The following is a 16,763-nucleotide window of genomic DNA, read 5'->3' as shown; positions in this document are numbered from 1 at the left end:
AATTTGTTTCAAGCAAAGATGATCATAGATGCTAAAATTAGTGGGCAAAATTCTGAAGAGACACAGAGTATTTCCATGCTCTAAAAATGTCACTACACAAGATACTTTTTAATAACAAAGGGAGAAATTAAAGTTGTACTTTATCCAAGTTACCAAAGTGAACGTTATAAGAAATGAGAGATATCAATGCCCATGCCTCATGATGTGAGGCACTGAGAAAGGTACACAGTCTGTGATATTCTGGTAAAAACATGCCTAACCTGAATTTAATCAGAACGAAACATCAGACAAACCTAACCAGAGGGGCATTCTAGAATGTAACTGGCCGGTACACTTCAAAGTGTCCAGGTCCTGAAACACAAATGAAGGCTCATCAGCTCTCCCCGACTGGAGGAGATTAAAGATCCAAACAACTAATAGGAACAGGGGTCTGGGATCATCTCCTGGAGTAACAACAAAAAAAGAACAACAGTTGGATAACTGACAAATTCAAATAAGGTCTGTAGATTAGTGGATAGCATCTTATTGATGTGTTACTCGTAAGTAAAGCAACCTCATACATTCATGCCGATATTCTCATAATTGCATGATACACAGATGTAGCATTAGAAGTAATTTTAAGCCCTCTTCCACAAGTGAAACCAACACACTGAAAAACCTTACTCCTGTTCTTGGACAAGTTCAAGTCTTGTGGGTCTGTTTCTCCACCTCAATATGGGATCAATAACATAAATTTCTTGTTTTCAGTTTCAAATATATAAAAATAAGTGCCATAGGAAGTTCTTGTAACACAGTAGCACTCAAAAATGATAGTAGGCTCTTCATTTTTTCTCCTATTTATTATATTGTATATCCTGATACCTCAATTTTAACTACAACCGCTTATGAGATCTTCCTGACAGTCAATTATTATTGAGAGACTGAATATGCAAATGAACAATGGCCAGACCACACATGACAACAGAAGTCTGACCCACAACCTCTGCAGAAATCACTCCAGGACTCCCAGGACAGGGACAACGGCTGCCATCCATCATGTTTTTGCCACCATCTCAGGACCAACCAGAGAAGGCCAATGTGCTCCTTCAATAGTCACATACTTCCTTTTCCTTCCTTTATTTTGATCTTTGACTATTTTCTACAATTAAGTCTACTCACAATCCTACGTAGAGCATCAAATAATGCACACAATTTTTAACTGTTCTCACATTAAAAATATTTAATCTTTCATTTGCCTGTGGTTGTTTCCCCCCACAGTTTCTAAAGACAAATTTTTCACGTAAAACTATGCCTCCGAGAAATCTGATGATGCTGGCATAGTGTTCTGGACTCTTGCTGTGGTACCACTGCCAGCAGGATGCTCCTTTATTAAAAAATGTAGAGCTCACTTGCAGCCAATCTGATAGCCAGATGATCGAAAGAAAGATATTTTTAAACACAGGTTTTTATGAGACATGTATTTTATGGAATTACATTAAGACCAAATAATAAGAAAATCACTACGATGCTCTGAGCGTGGTGTAGATTATCCTGGCTCTGGTTGTGCCGTTCTGTTGGCTTGACAGTAGCATCCTGTGCATGTAAATATATAAAATGGTCTGTGGAGGCACCATGTGGCTTGGCATGCCAGTTATCACTCTTCCCCCACAAGATGTCTTATCTGGAAAGGTCACTATGGCAGGAGATGGGGAACTGGTGGAAATCTATGGTAGAAGAAGACTTCACGAATCTTTCTCCAACATTACAGCCTCCTCCTCAGCACACAGCATCCCCTCCATAGACAGGACAAACAGCAGGTACTTAATAGGACACATCTGAAAAGCTGTCCTTAGTTTGGTTTTTGGTAGGATTAACCTAGATGTAAGCTTATGTTCCCGTTCCTCATTTGGGATTTTGTATGTAAACTTCGAAACAACTTCAAAAATGTTCATTTACATAGAGGTCAGATTTGTTGGATTTTTCAACCAGTTCTAGATTGCAGTATCAACTCCCCTCAGCTTGTGATTTTCCTCTCCATTCTGCCTCCTTGAACGGTCATCCAGTTCACAGAGAATCATATCTTTGGATTTGTTTTTTGTCTTTCTCATTGTCCAAATCTAGGTCCTATGTACATTTTTCTTCCTACTCTTTGCCTGCACCACATTACTTACATTCACTGGGGACTAAATTTTACCAAGCATGGTCCAAAGTGCTGGAGAGACAAAGATACACAATCCCTGCTATTCATAGTATCGCAGTTCAGTCAGGAAGGTAGGCAAGGAAAGCAGCACCTACAGAGAAGAAGAACGGGGTCAAGGTGTACATAGGAGTGGAGCGTTACTCAGATGGTGGGGACGTGTGGTCAGGCAGGTTTCCTGGAGGAGAGGCAGCTGAGATGAGCGTTAAAGGGTCAGTAAAGGATGAGGCAGAGTCAGCTGCAAGGAGAGTGACCTGCGTATGCACTCAGGGCCCGCACTTAGAAAGGACCCCTGCTTGGCTTAATGCTCTGATGTCATCATCTTGAAATTCTTAGTCATTTTTAGCCAAGAGGTCCCACATTTTCATTTTGCATTCGGCTCTACAGATTATGTGTCTAGTTCGGGAACGAGGGAATACACATGGAAAGGCACAGAGGCATCAAAGAGCATGGTAAGCTGAGGTGTGGCAGTGGGTTCAGTGTGACTGCAGGGAGGTGTGGGGGGAGCCTGACGGGGCAAAAGTCTGGTGAATAAGAGGAGAACCTAAGGTGAGGGCGGGCCACATTTACAGAGTGAGAAGAGGGCTGCACTAAGCTCCAGAGAGAATTTCCCTGTAAAGAGATAACAGAGGTAGAGACGTCTGCAGAGGAGATGAAGGAAGTGTGTCCAGAGACAAGGGAAGGAATAGGAAGTGGAGAATTGGTAAAGTGAGACAAAAGAATTTGGTGTCACTTGAGAATTTGGGTTTGCCATATGGAGGATACGGAACAAGAGTGGATATAATTATAGGCGTAATAAGGAAGAAGTCAGATTTCAGCGGGTTCATGGCTATGCTGATGGAAAGGAAGAGATTAGAGAGGGCAATGTTAGAATTACAGAAGAGGAAGGGAAGGGAATGATGATGGAGCAAGTTCCCAGGAGACAAGGTGGAGAGTCCTCATCCCCTTGGATCTAGATTACAGGAGGGGATCCCACTAGCATCTCTGCAGCATTAGCCCATATGTACATCTCTGACAGAGCAGCCTTATCCAAAGCCACATTCAGTGGTGACTCCTCTGTCATGGCACTAACTGGCTCCCTTGACTCTTTACGTCTCTACTTTCCTCATCTCAGCATAATTTTTATCCATCCTTCACACTGAGCCCTTCCAAAGACTCTTCCTCAATGATGAATTTTTCTCACGACTCTTATTATAACTGTTACCCGTACTTCATAATCAACTAGAGTGAACTATCCCTAATGTACTGCATTTCTGCTGTGCACACTAATCCCTTCTGAGAAAAAACATACCATGTTTCTTTAGTCATCCTTAAGTTCTTCTGTATCAGGCAAACTACCATCTTTCTTGTTAACACGGTTCAGAAACTGCATCAAGGTGCCCCCGGGGAGCAAGCCAACTCGTGGGGGCACCGCAGTATATTTTAAACTTTTGAAGGAAACACAGAGATACTTGACATCTGTCAAACACTGCTAAAATACTAGCTTCAATAATTAGTGGTTTCAACATTAGATCACACTATATTACTTTCAGTAATGTCACATCTTTGCAAAGCAGAGGTTTGGGTGCTTGCTCTGAAAAAAGCATGTGCAGTGAAAATCAATGCAAATCGAGAAATGAGGATTAAGAAATTGTGCAATGCCCAACAGGTGTACATTTTCTAGTACTGAGTAATGGTAGTCATTTAACTATAAAATAAAACTATTATTTATCTTTCAACTTACGTGTATTATTTTTTCCAATGGCCACTAAGTTGTTAAGACATAAACACTTAATAAGTTTTTTGGACTCAGCTACTTAGAAAACGGAGCTGTGTTTATTTTGGAATAGGGTAATGCAGACAGAGACACCAAGACAATGTGTGGATTGACAAAGCTTGAAGATCTCTGCCCTGCGTTTTTAGACTAGGGACCCAGACTGAAGCCAACTGTGGCTCTCTGGCCAGCAGTCCACAGTGGATCTGCTATGAGATCACAGTCAAACAGTGGAGAGAGCTGCTGAAACCAATCAACCCCAGCAGGTCTGCTCTCCATAGGAGAGTCCACATGAAACGCACAGATGAGCACCCCGCAGTGGAATTGCCTTGGGATAGAGTGGGGTCAGAAACCATGGTGGAGAAGCAGGAAGCAGCGAGTGTTTGGACGGTAGCCCTGCCTGTAACTAACCCACCTTCAGGACTGAGCACCAACAAAGGAAGGAGCTGGCCATTCCACAGTGGGGCAGACCAGTCAGGGACAGGGAGAGACAGGGAAAGACTGACCCCTAGGAGCAGCCTGTGTAAGCTGCTTCATTACAGCTGCACTTTTACTCTGTGTGTGGACAGACGATGCCCCAGGTCCAGACCATGAGAGTGTCTTCTTATGTTTCTTTATAAATCTTTACATCCTTATACTAACTCCTCCCAACACACAGATCTGCTGTAGCTAGTGTGTTCTTGACCTTTGCAATCCTCAAGAGCCTAATTATCATATGAGCACTTCGTATGTGTTGTTTGTTCCTTTAGTTGTTTTATATGTACTTTAAATTTCCTAAATTAAAGTTTTTGTTATCAGCAGACCTATTTTTATGTAAAACTCACAATATTAGCCACATAATTTTTTTATTATAAAATATAATTTAACGTATAGCAGGCTGTGTACTTTTGAACCTTATCAATTCTGCTGCATTATTTTTTTTTTTAATTGTTTTTTAAAATGTATTTATTTATTTTTGGTTGTGTTGGGTCTTCGTTTCTGTGTGCGGGCTTTCTCCAGTTGCGGCGAGCGGGGGCCACTCTTCATCGCGGTGCGCTGGCCTCTCACTGTTGTGGCCTCTCCCGTTGCGGAGCACAGGCTCCAGACGCGCAGGCTCAGTAGTTGTGGCTCCCGGGCTTAGTTGCTCCACGGCATGTGGGATCTTCCCAGACCAGGGCTCAAACCCGTGTCCCCTGAATTGGCAGGCAGATTCTTAACCACTGCGCCAGCAGGGAAGCCCTGCTGCATTATTTTAAACATAAGAAAAATTGTGTCACTAAAAGTAAAACAAAAAGGCCAAGATGATATATAATGAGTCACATGACCACAATTCAGCCTTAAGGCTTTGATTCCAAAGCAGCGATTCCACTGCACCATGGGGTTAAATGTGCCTACTGAGTTGTCCCTAATTGAGCCTTAACCTCTGTCAATGGCATCAACTAAAATCCTCTTAACTGAATGTAACATTACGTAATGTAGTGTAGAATTTGGTAAACGTGTCTTAGCCCAATAACACTCCATCCCATAAAATTAACGTTTCAATTGTAATACAAATGAAAATATTAATCTTGAGAGGTATTTGCTCAGCATGGTTCCTAGAGCATTACCTGTTAAAGTTTGTATTGCGTCCCAGGGAGATCTACCAAGGGAAAATACCAGTTAAGTATCTTCTCTTTGCCGAACTTATCAAAATTTTTTATGATTCTCTGTTATTAAAAAATATATATATATATATATATATACATACACACACATATATGTTTTCATTTTGTACATTAACAAATCTTGTCATCTAGAATTTTTTGCCAGTTTGCTTATCATCTGCTCCATTATGTGTTCTTGTAGTCTGTGTATTCTTCAGAGAGGTTATTTTTCTTTAGAAACTCCATGGTCTGGTGGTGAAACGTATTATCCCCCATATTATGGAAGCCAGATATTCACCGACCTGAGATCACTCATGATTAATGACACTCAGAACTGAAGAATGTTGGCTTTGCTTATTGGGCTCTTATGCTACTTGTGTAATTCACATTGTGTGTCCTGAGGGAGGGGAAGGCAAAGGCTAGATGAACATTTATGAAGACATAAATATATCTGTTCTTGTAGAACTGTTTCCATTTATGTAGACTGGTATATATTTTAGATATCCATTTAATGTCTAATCATTGCAATAGTCTGTGAAACATCTTTCTTACATAGGCAGCTACGCATATTTGTTTTCATCTTGTGACTATATTGCTTAATTCTTTAAAATGTCTCAGGGTTGCGTTGTCAGAATACTGTGAGACTCATGTAATTTAAGTCATGTGTAAGGAACACATTTTCTAACATGCACTCAAGATGGATTTGTAGTTCAGCATGAAAACACAAATATTTATCATTTTTCTTCCTCCATACTCTCTAGGTGAAAATTTTTTCTCATGGTTTTTAAATTTAAAAATTCCTTACAACTCTGTTAAAAAATGTCATCACTGGTTCTGCATAGGGCAAATAACCATGATTTATATTATGTTACCATGAATTGGTCACATTTTCCAATTTATTGATTTAATTTTTTTCATTTCTAAACAAACTGGCCTGAGATTGAAACTTGATGATAATTTAAATGTAGTACATGCTGGGTGTTCACTAAGAGGATTGTAGTTCTTTGATCAAAATATTTTATATTAATGTATGGTTTTGACACAATTTATTTGTTTAACAAGTATTTATTGAGTACTCATCTTGTGCAAAGCCCTGCAGAAGTGTGCCCTAGAAAATGAGTAAAACCTAAACCTTACCCTCAAGAGAGAGTAAAGATTCATTGTGAAAATCAGCAGATACATAAAAACATACACAAGATTGAATAATGGCATGGAGACTGGGGCACAAAAGGAAAATGTTGTGTGTGATTGAGTGAAAGGGGATTCTGTGTCCACCAAGCTCTGAATTATAGCATCATTTAGACTATGGAATAAAATATATGTGTAATATAATATAGTATATATGCATATATGTGAAATAATGTTTATATAATATTATATATATGTATATTTTAGATAAAATAAAATTTTTAAATTATCAAAATTCTACTACTCTACCAAAAATTGGGTTAATAATTTTGTGTATTTCCTTCCAGCCTTTCTCCTATGAATTTAAGTTTTACATAATTGTAATTGAAGGCAAAATGTAACTGTATTCTTTGAAAACTATCATTGTTATAGTGTAAACATTTGCAAAATGCTACATTTCTTCATAACCATCATTTTGAATGAGAGCATAACATTTTTCTTCCAGAGGATGTACTATATTTTTTCTAATTTTCTTCTACTATTATTTATTTCGGTTGTTTATAGAAGTTCACTCTTTTATATAGCTGGTTTTGAAAAACATATTCATGGATATAGTTTTGTCCCCTCTCAGTTTAAAGCCTTTCCTTAGAAGAAGTTCCAAAAAGTGGGACAAATGTTATACAAACTATTATTGAAGTGTCACTTTTAAGCTGTATGCTATCCTTTACATCTTTGTGTCATTTAGAATATTTTCATAACAGAAGAATTTCAAGGAAACCTACCAAAGCCAAAATATGTATTTTTGCTGGTAGATTTTCAGGGCAATGGTTCAGAACTGAGGGGTTTATACTGTGACATAAATTTACTCCCTAAAGAGGGCATTGTAAGTGAGCACTATAATTTTATGAATAGATTCATCTCATCATGCAATTTTTATTATACTTTTAATATGTATAATGTTACATTTTTCTTTGGATGTCAGCATTATTACATGAATTTTAAAGTTTTGTGCTTTGAATTTTTAGAGTGAACATTTCAGTTCGTATATTCATCATTTTTTAATAAAAAGCTTCTTAAAAGCTTTTCTACAGCTGAAAATAATTAAATCCTCTCATAAAATTAAAGTGTGCAAATTCATTGGTAATACAAGTAATTATTCTGCAGATGACAATGCGTAGAATCTTGTCTTCTTAAATTCCAGGTGTTTCTGAGCCTTACTTTCATCAGGTTAAACTCTTCGTAATTTAGAGTCAAATTTGCAAAGATAAAGCGAGTGGTTCCTCATTGCAAACAAGTATATAATGAACCCTTATTTCAAATTTATATAAAGCTTTTGGCTACTAAGTAACTTTCAGGGTCATTTATATTATATTAACATCAGGGAATTCCATTCTCCGTACTTTCATCCCTGGCACAGTGACCTTGTCACCAGGTGGCTTCCTGTAGAGAGGTGAGCAGACACACCTTCTCAGTATCATTCAAGGACATGTTAAAGGTCTTAGAGCAAAAGTGGCCTATTTTTTCATGACGACATCAGGATGATCAAAGAATATGATTTATTTTTCTCATTAAGTACATTATCCTATGAATACTTCAATTGAGTTTCCATCAGTTGATTTGAATCATTAAATGTAAACTATAAGAAAAATTATTCTTTTAAAGCTCATTTATTTAAATTTTTAATAATCTGTCAATGCTTCCCTTCAATTTCAGATATTAACCCTTAACATTCATAAACTGAGGATGATTAGCATTTTCTTTAGAAGGGAACCACTCACACCACCGTTTAGATATTTTACTTATATAAAGTATTTTACCTAATTAAGTGCTTACTCATTAGCAATTATTCAGATGTCTCCAAATTTTTATAAATAATGCATTAATGTCAAATGTAATTATTTCAATTAAAAAATAAAACCAATTCTGACATTGGTTCCCTAGTCATTTTCTTGGTTCTAACGTGGCTCCTAATCTCCTTTAAAAAGTTTTTTTGTGTGTATTTAATATATACATACTATCAATGACCAAAACAACCAGAACAACATTATTTTTACTTTGTTTTTTTCTGATTGAAATATAAAGTAGATTGCGATGTGGAGTTTACGTGTTGGAAAATTCAGCATTTTTCTCGTATTTCCCTTGTTCCTTACAGATTATGCCCACAGTTTGGAGGTTGGTCTGCTCTGAGCTTCTTTTATTCCTTTGAAAGCATGAGGCAGGGAGGGGACATGAGCGTTTATAGTGTCACCGTAAAAGTTTTCCACTTAAATTATGCAATTGAGGACATGTGATTATAATTTCTGTCGTTACCAATCTACCGACACATCACTTTCAGCTATTTCAAATCCAGCTCCTCTTTGTTTCAGCCACTACTGCCCGGCCTAGCCAATCAAAAGTCCAGTGAAGGAGGCCTGGCCATGGGCTCTGTGCCCAGGACAGAACTATTTAAATAAATATGCGAATGAATCAATGAGTGAATGAATGGAAAAATGAACTGATGTCCAGAAAAAGCAGATTTCAGAGCAAGGAAAGTTATCAGGGATAAAGATGGGAATTACATAATGATAAAGGAGTCAGTTCTCTAAGAAGACATAACAATCATTAATGTGTATGTGCATTTGAGAGACATCAAAATACGTGAGGCAAAAACTGATTGAACTGCGAGAAGCGATACAGGAATCCACTATCCTAGGTGGAGACCTCGATACCCCTCTGTCAGTAATTGGCAACTCCGGCAGCCAGCATATCAGTGAGGACATAGCTGAACTCAACAACACCATGAATCAACTGGATCTAATCAACATTGTTAGAATACTTCATCCAGCAATAGCAGATGACATATTCTTCCAAAGCTCACATGGAACATGTACCAAAATAGACCAGATACTGGACTATAAAACAGGCCCTAACAAATTAGAAGAGTATTAATTATACAAAGAATGTTCTCAGACCAACGTGGAATTAAACTAGAAATCAATGACAAAAAGATAGCTAGAAAATACCAAAACATTTGGAGATTAAAAAACACACTTGTAAATAACACATGGGTCAAAGAAGAAATCCCAAGAGAAATTTGTAATGTTCTGAATTAAATGTAATTGAAAATACAGCTTATGAAAATATATGGGATACAGCAAAAAAGCAGAACTTAGAAGGAAATTTATGGCATTGAGTGCATATATTAGAAAAGAAGATCTAAAATTCAATAATCTAAGCATCTACCTTAGGAAACTAGAAATAGAAGAGCAAACTAAATACAACACAAGCAGAAGAAAATGAAGAAAAATTACAGCAGAAATAAATGGAACTGAAAACAGCTTTATTCATTTATAACACCTTTATAATCCACAAAAAATTGGAAGCAAATAAGATGTTCGTGAATGGGTAGTTGGATAAACAGAGTGTGGTACATCTATGCAATGGAATATTATTCAGTAATAAAATAAATGAGCTATCAAGCCATGAGAAAACACAGAAAAACCTTAAATCCACATTGCTAGTCTAAGAATACAGTATGAAGATCCACATGTGGTAGGATTCCAACTATATGACAATCTGGAAAGGTGTAACCATGAAGATCAGGGGTCGTCAGGGGCTGGGGGAAGGAGGGATGGGTAGGCTAAACAGAGGCTGCTTTAGGGGAGTAAATCTATCCTGTATGATGCTGTAAAGGTGGATATATGGCATTTGTCAAAACTCCTACAACTCTACGACACGGAAAGTGAACCTTAACTATTTATGGACTTTGGTCAATGAAAAAGTATCAGTATTGGTTCCTCAGTTTTAGCAAAGGCACTGCACTCATACAAGATGTAATAATCAGAGAGACTTTGTCAGGGATGGGGGAGATTATATGGGAACTCATTTTGTTTTCTGTACAGTTTTTCTGCTAAAACTGCTCTAGAAAATAGGCTTTTTAAAATACTCATTGAACTCTACCCTTAAAAGGGTGCATTTTATGCTTTTAAAATTATACTGCAAAAAAAGGTGAGGTAAACACTTGAAAAAAAATGAATAATGACTGAATAAACTTTGGCCAATTCTGTATAGCTCTTCTCTCAGTAACATTTTTACACTATTTCTTAATAATCACAGGCTTTTTGGTGAGGGGAGTGGGCGGGGGACAGGAATATGGAAAGGTTGATATATAGAGTTTAAAAGAAACTAGAACAAAGATGGATAGGAGCCGTACAAAATTTTTAAGTAAAAATTAGCTGCAGTTAAATAAAGAGAAAAAAAAACTATGAGCTTCACAGTACTCTAAAGGATTTGTCAGATTTTGAAATAAAATCTCAGTGTGGAAATGTAAGGAATAATTAATACTACTAATTTAAGCAGTAACTGTATCAGAAGATGCAGTTAAACATTCAGAAAATAGAAGTATATCTCAAGTGAGAAAGAACCAGGATGAACTTCTCACCAGAAGTATTTACAGGAGCAGTGAGTGTGAGTTTGGGAATAGAAGTGCTGGATTCCTTTCTCATACCACAGTTTACGAAGTAGATTTGAAAATTGTTCAAAATCTCTGAGACTCAGTTTCTTATCCATACAAAGGGGATAGTAGTAGTACTTGCTCTTAGAGACATTTGAAGATTAAATGACATATAAAACATTTGACACATCTCTTATTTTAGTACAAAGTCAGTAAAATGTGTTGTTATTAGTAGTAATATATTATCATGAGTCTTTCTTTTAATATGTTCCCCCACTCCTGAGATTTCAGGAAAGAAAGGATGAACCTTGTAGAAGTGGTTAGCAAGGTCTTAAGACATGTTTATCAGTAGTGATTATAACGCAATTGGAATACTAGGTTTATAATACTGAGTTTTTCTGTCAGTTGTTCCACTTGAACTTGACCAGCATGATTTTTAAGAACAATGATTTCTCACCAAATTGCAGACAGTCATGATTTTTAGTTATTTATATTCAATGACACCTTAAATACTATAATATATACATTTAATTTCAGACTTATAGAAACATTTTAAGAATAGTACAAAGAATTTCCAAACACCTTTCACTCCAAGTCTCCAAATGTTAACATATTACTACAAATGCTTCATCCATTTCCCCTTCTCTCTCTACACATATGGGTGCATATTATTTTTCTGAACTGTCTAAGAGGAAGTGGCATATATGATGATCCTTCTCCCCTAAATAATTCACTATATATCACCTGAACACAAGAGATTCTTTCTCAAAACCACAGTATAATCATCAAATTCAGGAAATTAGCATTGATACAGTAATACTACTAATAGACAGACTAGTCCAGCTTTGGCTAATTGTCCCTGTAAAGTCCTTTATAAACAAATAAAATCCAAGATGATTGGTTTCATTCGGTTGTCACGTCTCTTATGCATCACTTAATTTGGAAAAGTTGCCAAGTTTATATATTTCAATATACTGATGTTTTACAAGGATATTAGGCTCTTATTTGTAACATGTCCCTCAATTTGGGTTTATCTGATGTTTTCTCGTGGTTAGATTCAATTTACATATAGACTTTTGGCAGGAACACCAAAGAAATGGTACTGAGTTTTGCTCAGTGCATCATCCTTGGAGGCATAAGCTGTCAGTTGCATTCGTGCAACGTTAACTTCAATTATTTCGTTAGTGACGTGCACCAGAAACGCACTATTTCATCCGCCCTGTTTCAGTGTTCTGTTGTCAGATACTCTGAGACAGTACAAATCTTATTACTTCTCAAAGGTTCACCTGCTCACTTTACCATTCGTGGATGATTCTTACCAATACCTAGACCAGTTATTATTTTATCATGTTATAATATTTCTTTGTTAAATTTTATTGGTCACTAAATGACGGCAATCTCTCACAGACAGGCGTAGCCTGAAAAGTCATCACCACCATTCAATAGAAGTGAGTGGGCACGTTTTCACTGCAGTCAAAGCTGCAGGCTGTTTTCACTGACAAGGTAGCCGGATCCATCATATTCGAGTTTAAATCGTGACATTACGATTTACTAGCTATTTGACCTTATGCAAAATACTTAACCGATTCTGACTTTTTTTCTGTTGAAGAGGAACGTAAACACATCACATAGGTTTTTCTTGTTGGATAAGATACTTTATGTAAAGAACTGGGAAAGCATTCCTTACATGTAAATATGATAGCTACTGCTTTTTTCTTCTAGGTTTTATTTCACATTTATGCAGAAATTTCATTCTTTCACATATCAGTCACAGACACATACTCTTCTATTGTATGTTGCATGAGAAATTTATTTTCATATTTTATTTCAGTTGTAATGAAAGAACATGATTAGAGAGAATGAAAAAAAAAAGTATGTTTCAATTCAATTATTCCATTCATCTTCCTGTTTCTCAGGACAAATTTTTCTGCTTCATTGAAGTCACAGGTTTCAGACTGAATCTAAAACAGCTCCCACTGAATTTGCTCTGTTGGTGTTTAGACATCTTGTTGTCCTTATCTTTACTCTGGTTGATCAAGATATTTCAATACTATATTTTCAGAATGAACTGTGGTTCAAAAGCGTTTATCTTTTGGGCTTTATGTTAATTCCGCAATCGCATGTAATCCCGTATTAGAATTTGCAATTTGAATATTGCTCTTTAAGGTATGTTGAACTCCTTCATAATATGGATGGGCACATAAAACATGTATATGCACATTACAACAAAACTGATATACTAATTAGGTTTACAAAATTTTATATGTTAATGATACAGATAGTAAAAAATAGTCTTACCATTTTTATAGTAGAAGCCCAATTAAGACATTTGGAGTCAATGAGAGAATCTAGAACAAATGCAAGACACATTTTCAGTGCTCAATATATATTTTTCAAATAAATAAGCAAATGGAATAAACAAATAAATTACATGGTTAATCATGTTTAATTTCAATTGAGCAATAATTTTTCATGGACTGCAGCCAGGAAAATAGTCCATAAGAAGAGATGTTGAGAATAGTACACATTGACATTAGCAAATTCACTAAGAACTTATAATTTTAAAAACTTTTAAACTTTTAATCTTGATTTTTTTCTATTAGTTTATACATTCTTTTAAGGCAAGAACACCTTCTTATTCTACATTTATAGGAACAAATGTAGAAAGTATGGACTTCACATTTGTTAATATGATTATCATAGAGGATTATTTGATAGCTGGGAACTTTACACAAAAATAAAGATTCACCATACTAGTCCTAGGTATTTCAACTATGGCATTTTTTAGATTTCCATTTTTTTATTCCTTAATAGTTTTTATCATGAGCTTCTAATACAATTACAACCTTAGTAATCTGGGCAAAGCATATCTATGTTTCTACTTCATCTATTTACATATCAATACTTAAAAACACTTTAAATGTCTCTTGTGTTATTATGTCTAGAAAACAGACATTGAAATCAAAGTGGGCCTTGTTTTTCAAGTAGAAATGACACAAGTCTGACTAAGTTCTTAAGTTTCTCCGTGTGAGTAAAAAATGCCACAGCACATAAAATCATGTGAAATTTGGACATAATGTCTAATACATAATTTAACTTATTTTTTTTCATTAGAAATCAATTTTACATTTTAAATTTCCCTTTTACTCTAAGGAAATACTATTCTCTGGCTTCCCTGGAATAGCCTGCTGGTTCTGGCCATGGATGAAACCCTGAAACTCCAATTAAAATTCAGTCACTGAATTGTGAGATTGGAGGAAAAGCCCAACATTTGCTCCTGTTTCCAGTGGCAAATTCCATCTTTAATTGTCCTGACCTTTTCTTGACTTGTGACTCAATATTCAAGTCATACACCATATTTTTAAAATGTAAATTTCTGTAGTCATCCTATTTTAAACTATCTTTATAATGAACCAAGTACGAGTTTTAAAAATCTGTACTGTGCAGAGAAAGCCACTATCATGTTTTGACAAGAAAGTAATGAAACAATTTAACTGTTCATTTTGTAGTTGATTCATTGAGAAAATCGTCACACTGGCAGGCTTTCCATAGCCGATTAAATGCCACAGCACATAAAATCATGTGAAATTTGGACATAATGTCTAATACATAATTTAATATATATCATCTCCAATTCCATGTCTCATCCTGTTTGTTATGAATTGATAACGCTTGTATTTAAATGGGCTTCTTTTTAGAAACTCTGTTGGAATCATGAATCACAATTGAGTATTTTTCTTTTCAGAGCATCAGAGTAATTGATTGTCAATATTCTCAATCTCCAGTCCAACTTCAGACAAGAGTCATGTGACAGGTAGTACTATTAAAAAAAGCATATTTAACTATCTGCTTCCAAACAAGGGCAGAGCCAAATTACCACAAAGATGGTTATCTGCTCTTTACACATTTTGTGAAAAAAGAAAAAAATTTGTTAGTGTTTTGAACTAATAGTTAACATAGTTTTGAAAGATTTTTACACCAACCAATGTAATACTTTCTTGAAAATTAAGCATGTTGCTCGGTTTAGTTCTCAATAAACAAAAGGAAATAAAAAATCTGTTTCATCTGAACAATTATTTTCAATAGTAAAATCTACCAGCCTCTCCATATTGAAGCATCTTTTTGTTCCCTTCCTTTTTTTTCTGCCAGGCTTTTCCCCTCTGGCGTCCCCTTGAAGTTTCTCTATATTTCTAGCATTGTCCAGAACCTAAGAGTTTTCCCCAAATATGCTCCCTTTGAATAAATGCCTCCAACCACACACTGAAGAACTATTTCGCATGCTATTACCTCAAGTACTTGGGAATCAAATGCAAGCCTCATAGCCCCTCTTAGTTTTGTCTATGGGATTAGAACTAGAAGGTACTGGAGAAAGTTGTGGTGGTCTCACACAAGTCACCGTACATATTAGAGTCAAAACCCATATAGACTGGTTCTTGAGCTTTACTCCACCTGCAGCTCAGGAATACGCCAGTAAAAACTCTGGTGTTCGTAATAGTCATCAATTTACATATGGCAGGAAATTCCCAGATGCTGTTTTACAAAGGAAGCACAATTAGAGTACTTTCCTTACATCATGGGCAATACTGTTTACTTAGGATTAGTTGTTGAAAACAAAGCATTTTTTGATCTTGTATAAAATAAGTGTGCTGCCTTAGAAGGGTGTGGTGTTAAGCACGATACAGATGGCAGGGAATGAGGGCAACCACAGAGCTCAAAACACTGCAGACATTTGCACTCGTGGATAACATCTCTGATTTGACTGGCCACATAGCTTTTATTTATGTTTGCTCTCTTGCAATAATTTGATTTTTAGTTTTTAGATTTTCCTTAATACCCTTCCACTAAATTGAGACAGATTTGGAGGAAGGAACCATCCCCAGTTAACCTGTGGCTCCATAGTTGCTAATACAGGATCTGGTAGCCAGTAGGTACTCAATACTTGGTGATTCCAGGAATAAAATGCATTTTAAATACACTAAAATATTTTTTTCTAAAAGCATGATAAAATGTTCCAAAAATCTTTTAAGTGTCACATTTTTTGGTAAAGCATGCTGTACAAAATGTATGCATGATGTGTGAATTCCATTTGTTTATTTGTAAGCATCAGAGTTTTGAAAAGCTTATTTCTGGATCTTCATGAAGTCTTCAGTCAGACTTTGTTTGGCACACGCTTGGTGTCTGCATTTGGATGTGGCCATAAAATAGACATGCACAACCTCCACCAGCGGTGCCATCAGCTAATTGCCGCTTCAATCAGCCACCTGTCCCCCTGGAAGCTGAGCCGGCACAAATGGATGCTGGCAAATAAAACATGAAATTTCCTGAAGAGCCACAATAAGCAGGAGACATGTCCCTAGACCCAAATCATGTGGGTCTCATCAAAGCATAGCGTAGAATCATGAAACAGTAATAACAAAGCAATATTAACTCTGAAATCTAAATACAGTCCATTGCCTGTCAAGTAGTCACACAATTTAAAAGGTAACATTTACTATTGTTAAATAAATATCAAACATTAGCAAAGTAAAATTAGCAGATTGAAACTCAAACAACAATTTTAAAACAAAAATTCCTTGGAAACATTAAGCTTACGTTAAATGGATGAATAAATGCAAACATGCATGAGATGTGAGGGAAAAAATGAATCCATCA

Source organism: Balaenoptera musculus, chromosome 2 (assembly GCF_009873245.2).
Source record: "Balaenoptera musculus isolate JJ_BM4_2016_0621 chromosome 2, mBalMus1.pri.v3, whole genome shotgun sequence".
Lineage (NCBI taxonomy): Eukaryota > Metazoa > Chordata > Mammalia > Artiodactyla > Balaenopteridae > Balaenoptera > Balaenoptera musculus.
This window is presented reverse-complemented; position numbering follows the sequence as displayed.